We start from the raw sequence: 9,479 nt of genomic DNA, 5'->3' as shown, positions 1-9,479 counted from the left end.
TTCAAAGCACACTGATGACAGGAAAAACTTCTCTTTATCATCTGAGTGGATCAAAAATCTTAAGTGAATTTCCCTCAACGGGAAAGATGAGATAGTCCATAAGAAATAAGTAAGATATATGTTATTTGATTTAAATAACATCAGGAAATTGTGGAATGTTGGAAATAAGTCTCTACCTGATTGCTCCAGACCAATATACCTACTTTCAGGTATTTATGAAGTTAATCCCTTGCTGCATATGAAGTTCTTGGATTGTTGAATTATTGTTTTTTTACAAATGTGATATGAGTTTAAGAGTTATTACTTCCATTCAACATCAGGCTCGACAAAGCTCTGGGCAACCTGATCTAAGGGAGGCTGCTCCTGCTCACTGCAGGGGGTGTTGGACTAGATGACCTTTGGAGGTCCTTCTAACACAGACCATTCTATAGCTCTATGATTTTAGACATATATATTGAGAAATGCAAAAGTATTTTTCAAAGGAAAAAGACTCATAGGAATGTTAGATGACTTTTTTTTTTCTGAATTTTTCATCTCCATTACATTACCTGGAGTCATGTAACTACTTCAGGTTACTAAGCCTAGGATGAATGACTGATGAGCTACATGGTATTGACAGGTTCCAAACTTACTACCAAATTGTGGCAGGTTTTCTGAGAACAAATTTTCTCAGTTTATAACATGGCAAAGATAGAATTAAATTCAATTATTCTTTACAAAATATGAAAAGAGAAAACCCAGACTTACTTTCTGCATAAATTCAAGTATTCATTGTACAGATTAGAAATGTGAGACTTACTGCCCAGAAGAGGGGTTTATTCCTTCACAGCAGGGATTCAGCACAAAAAGGGATATATGAGAAAAAGAATGTTTCTTGTCAAGGCTGTTCTGCTCAGCACAAAGTATTTTAAGTACTTAGTTGGTAAGACAAAATGTTTCCTTATCTTAGAGGTTATGGGACTCATGTGGGAGACAGTATGAAAAGAAAGCCCAAAAATTAGACAAGGATCTCTCATGTTTCTACAGCTGAAGGCCTTAACCACAAGACTATCCAAGAGCAGGTCAGTGCATCCACTTAACCTGTTTGCTGGACGTAGCCATTAACTTCTGCTCAAAATGCCTCTGAAAAGAGTTGCCAGCTTTCAGCAAATTTCTAGTGAACCAGTCCCAAAATTCTTTAACTCAGACAAAAGAATGCAAAAATACCCTCCACAAGCCACATTCCAGGAAAAACCTTAGTTACCTGACATTAGCAATATATCAACATCTTTACCTCCTCTAAAATATAAAAGAAACAACAATCCCATAGATTCAAAGAATGGTTTAGATTTGAACTGACCTTAAAGATCATCCAGTTTTGCCCCCTCCTGCCTACCTTCCACTAGATCAGGTCACTCAAGGCCTCATCCAACCTGGCCTTGAATAATGATAATAATAATAATAATAATAATAATAATAATAATAATAATAATAATAATAATGGTAGGATGTGAGGGTAAGAAGCTTTCATCTCAAATGACTGATGTTTGACAAAGTTTTAAAAACCTGAAAATAGAGCCTATACTGGGAAGTGATGGATAGCCTTGCCTACTGCTACTATGTCATGCACTGAAAAATGAGTGAAGAAAGAAATGAAAGAAAACAGCACTGAGAGGCAGACATGTCTATGGGAATGCTGATTGCTGACTCTCTGTGTACCTCTTTGTATATATTCCCTTAGTAACAGATAAATTCAAGATGCTATCAAGCTACATTAAAATACTTTTTTTTTTGAGAAAGGAAGGCAAAACATGGATCAGCAAAGTAAACAAGGACTTCAGGCATTCCATATACGGGAGTAGGAAGAAGATGGAAATAAAACAACAGCAGCAAAGGGTAAGAGAAAGCGTCCAAAGGGGGGAAAAAAAAAGAAAATAAATGAAAGAACATATATTAAAAGATCTAATCTGTTGTTCATACTGTTTCTATTTATTAATGTCTTGTGAATCCTTTAGTCCTTACCAGTACCAGTAAAGGAGTATACCATTTGGGCAATGAAGAAGAGAAAACATAATATAGGATGTAATTTCAGCAGCTTCCGATCTCTTCAGCATTCATGGATTATAACCAATAAACCAGCTTTGAGGCAGCAACACATCCATTGTTCATTAGAACTGAATGTTGACCAGTGAACAATTTGGTTTTCAGTTTTAGCTTGTATACTCTCCTATTTCACTACTGCCCATTGAACAAGCCAGAATGTATACAGTACTATACTTTGAGGCCTGCAAGCATACTGATAACCTTTGGAATTTACAGATTTGTTGCTCTGTGGTATGTACAAGTTTAGAAGACATGAATTTTAGCATGTCTCCTGAACAGTAAGTTACCCATGCTTGGCTCTGCCTGTTCTGTCTTTCAGGCCTGATCCTTAATCCTCTCTGGACATCATTTTGTAGTAAAACTGTGTCATGGCTACATTTAGTAGCCCTACCACTTCTGTTTTTGCAATGACTTCTCCCTTTATCTGCCCCCGCTCATTGTGGATTTCCATGAGAACTATGCCTCCAGTTATAGCACCCTGATGCCCTCACTTTCTGCCATTCCATTTCCTCCACAACCAGTTCAGATCACTAAGCTGATGGGAAACTAATTAATGAAAAGATGAATACATTTCTTCTGTGGGGTTGAACCAGCTACTCTGGGATTCACAGAAGCACCAGAGGTGACCACAAGAAAGGTCAAGATACTGCAGAAAGAGTAGCAGGAAGGGAAAGAGGAAGAAAGAGAACCACTGCTTTAGTCAGAAACGGCCATTAGATATAATCAGTTGTCTCTTCTAACTGTGCCTTAGCTACACAGGTACCTTCGTTGAATTATTCTTATAAACACATGGGAATCTTTTTATTTCTCCCCAAAACACACTTGTTAATTGCAAGCAAGCCAATAAATCTTTTCAAGTCACTGTCACTATGTGACTGTGTAAAGCTAAACACACAGGCAAACTACTTGTAGGAAAAGGCCTAACAAAGATCAAATGCAGTAAGTATATGTGGTTGAACATCTGGCTTTGTAGCTTCTTTGTCACAGGAAATGAAATCAATTTTCCTGAAAGCTTTTGAAAATTATCTTTCATTTTCTGAAAATGCAGTTTGCTCTGATTCCTGATATGTTCTTGAGCCAACATCACCTATCTTTTAGTGAATACTGCTCCTGTAGATCAGTCCTCTTGAGCTGTGCTTTTCGTTTGTTTCAGAGCTAAAAATTCCCTACATCAAAGGCCTCCAAGTCAGACATCAGAATACAATGGCCAGAGTGAATTGTATGTGACAGATTTCAGAACTGCCACAGATATAAATGACACATTTTCAATCTAAATGAAGGCCTAAATGAAGTGAAATACCCTCCATGGATGACTTATGAATTTCAACTAGCATTCCCATCTACCAGGTTAGGATCTCAATTTGCATTAAACAGAGGCAGAAAGTGATAGACTCACATCATTGTGTGACACCACTTAAGTTTGAAGAAGTATTACAGTGCAGTAGAAAATCTTCCAGGACTGGAAAAAGACAAGTAGCAAGCCCAAGAAGGGAGTCTGCTTATTGTAGTTTAGATCATAGAATGGTTTAGGTTGGAAGTGACCTCAAAGGTCATCTAGTTCCAACACACACACACACACACACACACACACACACACACACACACCCCGCCATAGGCAGGGACACTTCCCACTAGAACAGGTCCGAATGTTCATTTTTCTTAAGGCATGCCATACATAACACCAGAAAATTTAAATCATTCCCAGTGAAACCAGTTCTTTGACAAGATATAAGTCACTAGGTAAGATTCTCAAATACCCACTCAAATACCTTTTTCATTGGTCTAAGAGTAGGTTTTATCAGTGACAGAAAAACATAAGTGTATATGATCTATCAAAGGGGAAGTTTGGCAATATATGACCTTAATGATGACCTTCATCCACTTGAGAAAAAATTCTGCTTGTAGAGAGCCAAGCCAAAAGATTTTTTGATGGCTATAAAAGGAGTTTGGTATGCAGGAAAATTGATGATCAGTGCCTGCTTCCTAATACTTAACAGACTTCCTTTTTTCAGATGTGGGTGGCAAGTATCATAAAGGCCTGCAATTACAAACGGGCACATAAAGAATTCAGTTACCTATTAATGTGCCTTGGCATCTGTAGTCATAAAAAGCATGATCTCATGTACTGTAACCACTTTCTTTCAGTATTTTTAGACATCATCTGTGCAAGCCTATGCTGACACTTATTATATCAGAAGAGTCTCTATGCTTCTATCCAGCTGGTACTTATGTTACCCCTTTCTAGACATTATATACAATCTTTATGTAAATTATTGCTAATGGAAAATCTGAGAACCACAGAGTATTAGCAGAAGCTCTCTTGCACGGGATAAAAGCCACAAAGTGCTCATAACATTATCTTGTTAGCAGAATTGTATAGGAAATTATCTCCCATCCCACCATTTTTTGAGACATCAAAAATTGTCTTGCCTTGCATTAGAATGAAACCAAGAATCTTTAAAGTGAGAAATCTGACAGAAATATCCTTCACCATTTGATAAAATAAATACTCCCACAGTCAAAGCATTCACCATGGTTACGTTTTTCTAGTCTCAGCCACGTGGAGCAGAATCAGATACTGGACTTCTGTGACTCACGTAAATAATAGCAGATGAGATTGAAGCATTTTGTCTAAGTTCTCTCACTCCAAGTGTTTGAATTCCTGAAGAAAGTCCTGATCTCAAACACCTGGCCTGTTCTCATGATAAAATAAAAACTGTTTGACATAATGTTTCCAAATAATTCCAGTTTCTGTGTTTTGCTGCTGGACATGCAGAGATGTCTGACACTATAAAAGTTTATCGGGCTGGTGAATGAATTCCCCTTTGTGAGACTGTGCTGATTATCTTTTTGTCCATTATGAGCCAGGGAGAGCCTTCACTCTCTCTCTAGTCTCTGAGATTTCTGAAGGCCAGTTTTATTAGTAAAGACAGAGGTGAAGACGGCTTCCAGTACCTCAGTCTTTTGCATGCTCTCTATCACCAGGGCTCCTACTCCATTCAGCAGCAGGTCTGCATTACTCTTACTTATCCTTCCTTTTGCTACTTGTGTACTGAAGCACCTTTTTATGTTGCTTTTGAGTCACTTGTTTGGTTCATCTCCAAGTGGGCTCTGGACTTTATAAACATGGTTTTGCATGCTTGGACAGTGTCTCTGTACTCTGCCTAGGTTACCTGTCCCTGCTTTCACCTTCTGTACACTCCCTTTTATGTTTGAGTTTTGCCACGAGCAGCTTGTTCATCCACAAATTAAATATTTACAGCATCTTATTATGCAATATGCTTCCAAAGAACAAGAAGTGTATCTCTGGCTTTAGTCAGTATTTCATATTTATAATTTCTTTTAATAATATAATTTATAATACATTTTGAGTAAGCGCTGTGAGGTTTTCAGTCTAAGTAAACTTACTTCAGAGACTGCTTCAAGTGGGAATGCTTGCTAACTACTAACTATAAGCAGGACTAGAAGCAGAGATTCATTGAAGTTTTAGTTCCATTCTGCACTACACAGTTTCTAAGCCATATCCTGTAAAGGGCTTTAAAGCCTCAAGGTTATACACTATAATGGTTGTTTTTTATGCTAGGGCTCTAAAGCACATAGGGCTCATGGAGCAGTTCCATAATCCAGAACAGACTCCAAGCCGTGAAGTACACTGAGCAAGAAAGTCAGTAAGCAGTTGCCTTTCAGCTTAGCTGAATCACCTGTACTTGAGAGAAAACATCTCTGCCCATTGGGACACAGTCTCCTCCTACACCAGTTCTCTTTAGAAAAAAAGGTACAGCTAATTCATTCCTTTGTATTTTTCTTTTATAGTTTTCTCCCCTCCCCTTCTCTTTCTGCTTCTAGTACTGTCTGCAAGGTGCAAGAGACAGGTGCAAGTTTCTCTTCTGACTGAAGCTTGGATTTTCCCAGCAAGTGCAATAATTACGAAGCTACCTTTTTCCACCTTTTTGCCCTGTGACTTTCAAGAGCTGAAGACTCACAAGGACAGATAGGGAGAAGAAGAAAGACGAGACTGCAGGCTATATTAAGGATTCCTTGGATAAGAAGTCCTCCTCATCTTTAAAACTGCAAGTTTACCCAGTATCTGGCTAATGCAGGTCTTGGGACCACACATCCACTTAGACAGACATACCATTTTTACTATTTCAATGGTCCTCTTTTTATCTTCTGTACAGTGGCACTATATCAAAAGCATAGTTAAAACATCTCATTACATATGCAACCAAAGCCTGGTATATATTCAGCCAAAGCCCTAACAGATGTAAACTGCAGTCTGAAACCCCACTAAACTGAGGAAAGCTTACAACTTTACATTCCAACTTGAGGGCGAGTTCACTATCTACTCAAGCATTACAGAAAGAAATAAAGCAGAGCCTCTTCTCCTTATGTTAATTTTTAAAAGCAACAGCTGTCAGCGAATTTTGTAAGGAACTTAAAACAGTCTCTATTTCATATATAATGTGAAAATTCTAAATGCACTAAGCCTCTTTGAAAAGACAAATACCATCAAGTTTAGTCTGGATCTGGGACAGACCAAGCTACGCTGTCAATACCAACACTCACAGAATCTCAAATCTCAGGAAGAAAAAAGTAAAACAACTAACCTACAATGGAGAACTAAGTGTAGGCTTAACTGGGAAGCACATAATCCACAATGCAGTAAGATTTCCCTTCTGGATTTGTTATTGGACCTACAATGATACATTTCATGTAACATTCCCTTGTTCTATCCAAATAGCTGTAAAAAAGGCAAATGTTATTCCTTTCTCAAAGTGAAATGTTTTTTGAAAATCAAATTAGTGTACTAAGCCACTCTGAGGCAAGACAGATTCCTGTATTTATATTCCACTTAAGACTGTACTTGCAGAAAGAAATCTTCAAAGCAGACAGTGTCATTAGTTATAACGTATGAAGCACTAGGTAAACAGCACAACTGAAAGAATTTAGCTAGAAGCTAGTCTGAAGTATTTGCTTCAGAGTTTAAACAGAAGAACTGTTTATTAAATAACAGTTTTATTAGAAACAAATTTCCAGCAATGCTAAGTCATTACGATACTGTCCTTTCTCTCATTTGATATACATCATCTAGATAATCCACATATCTAACGTTTGGAGATATATAGTTAGTACAAATGCATTTATCATTATAGTATCTGAGTGTAAAGGAAATCATGAAACAAGGAAGACAATCTAATGGATCATCCACTCCCTGGTGCCTGCGTTCCCAGAAGCGCGTATGGTGGAAGTATTAGCTTTTTCACATCTCCTGCCTATTGTCTCCATGAATGTTGTTGTGGGGAACTTAATGTTGAGAGGTGTCTTTCTCCTTCTTAAAAAATAATAACACTGAAAACAAATATTTGATACTTCCCAGACTGTTATGAGAAAGCCCAGCTCTGTGCCCTGGTGTATTTCAATGCTGTGCACCCAGTAGCTTCAGAATGCTTAAGATGTGCTATACTGGATCACACTCACAGAATAGGGAGGTTTTTCTACCAGATGAACTAAAGTCGTAGAAAACAAAGAGAAGAACTAGAATATTAAAATGCATTTTCTATTGATTCAAGCCTCAGAGGAAGTGTGCTCCAACAGCAGTTGGTTTGCAAAGCTGAAGTTTTATATTACAGTCTGCACTTTGCATTATCCACATGATTTTTTTAGGCTTCACATGCAAACTCGTAGATAGGAAGGCTGTTAAAGTTTATTATATTTTGGTCCTAAATTACACACTTGAAAAACACACAGATCACAGCCAGAGCGTCTCCAACTCACAAAGCTCAAGAAACATACAGGCAAAAGAAATTATTATTAATTTAGAAGTGACATAGCTTAATAGGGGGAAAAATCCAACACACAAACCCAAAAAAAATAAAACATCATGATCAAAGCTATTATTTATGCTGTCATTCTCAGGAAGACAAAAATAAGCAAAATGCACTTAAACTAAGATTTTCTTTCACTTGTATGTACTTTCTAAAATGAAAATACACTCTTACATTCAGTCCCATATAGAAAGCATATAATGAGAACTACGATACTTTCATTTCACTGCTTAACCAAGTCTTTGTAATTGCTGACATTTTTCACTACAACATTGCATCACTCAACAGTCAATAGTCATTCTCTGAACGGGAATAATCTCCTGATTAGTCCTTTGATCTTAACCTGAGGAAATTATAAGCATGAATGGTATTCAAAGCATATGCTCCTACACATAGCAACATTTCATGCACGCTAACTTTCCTTTAACTTTCAACCCCAAAACCAGTAAAAAAAACATTCAAGCAAATAGAATGTGAAAAGAAATGCAAAATTTCAGAACCTACAGAACAAAATTCAAGCAATGGTCCTTATTCACCTGTCTGTGGAGAAGCCATGCACTGAGCACAGCAGCATTACCTGGTAGTCTATGTTCTCTCATTTTTTCCAGTATTTGAGACCATCCTCTCTCACTTTTATATTGAACTTTTTTGTCAACATCTGCTACACTGGTAGGAAATGGTTGGCCATGTCATACATCATGATGGCTGTCCCATCAGAAGAGTCAAATTTAAGTTTACCTGTTAACAGAAAACAAACAGATGTAGTCTCGTGTTCACTTTATTGCTAGTACCTTCCAAAAAGTGAAGGCAGACAAAACAAGTGAAACGCTGAACTATATTCATTCCCTGAGGAAGAAGCAGTATGACCTAAGACTTATTTGAAAACAAAAAAGTTGCAGAAAAATATCGGATTCTGCAGGTGAATCTACCAAATTATTCACCACCACCACCACGTATGGTAGCTGTAAAATCTATCTGAATATTAATTACCTTTTTCAAAGAGTGAAGTACAGAAGAAGGCAACATTTATGCAATATTCAGTTTTGCAGATTCCTAATTATTCTGTCATTTTATATTATCAGTGACATGCCAGAACCGATCCCATACATATGAAGACTGGGATTAAAGTCTCCTCTTTTTTTTTCACAATATACATCCAGTGCCAACAGAAAAAGAACTGTTTAGTTCAACAAAAAGAAGTCACTGCTGTAAAATGTGTGATGTGAGAAGGTTCTGGAGTGTCAAAACCTGTTGAGTGCATTAAGATGGAAGCAAATCCACTTGGGCAAACCCAGTAATGTCCTTCAAATGTATTAGGGGTGAGAGGGTGCAGAATTAGACTGCAGACTCTGCATCAAAGAGCAGTACCACAAAAATCCCAGGGCAGTGGCCCGGGCAGAAAAGGGGCAGTTGAGCCCGGCCCAATCACACCACCTGCCTCAGCTGCCAGAATTCTGCCCAGGCTGTCTCCACGCACCAGGCAGCCTACTGGGCCGCCAGCAGGAAGGTAGGAGCGTACAGTACTGCTGTTGGGGGTCGCTGAGGATGTAGGCAGTCTAGGCTAGTCTAGGC

The sequence above is a fragment of the Pogoniulus pusillus genome, chromosome 4 (genome assembly GCF_015220805.1).
Source record: "Pogoniulus pusillus isolate bPogPus1 chromosome 4, bPogPus1.pri, whole genome shotgun sequence".
In the NCBI taxonomy this organism is placed as follows: domain Eukaryota; kingdom Metazoa; phylum Chordata; class Aves; order Piciformes; family Lybiidae; genus Pogoniulus; species Pogoniulus pusillus.
Note: the sequence above shows the minus strand (reverse complement) of the source record.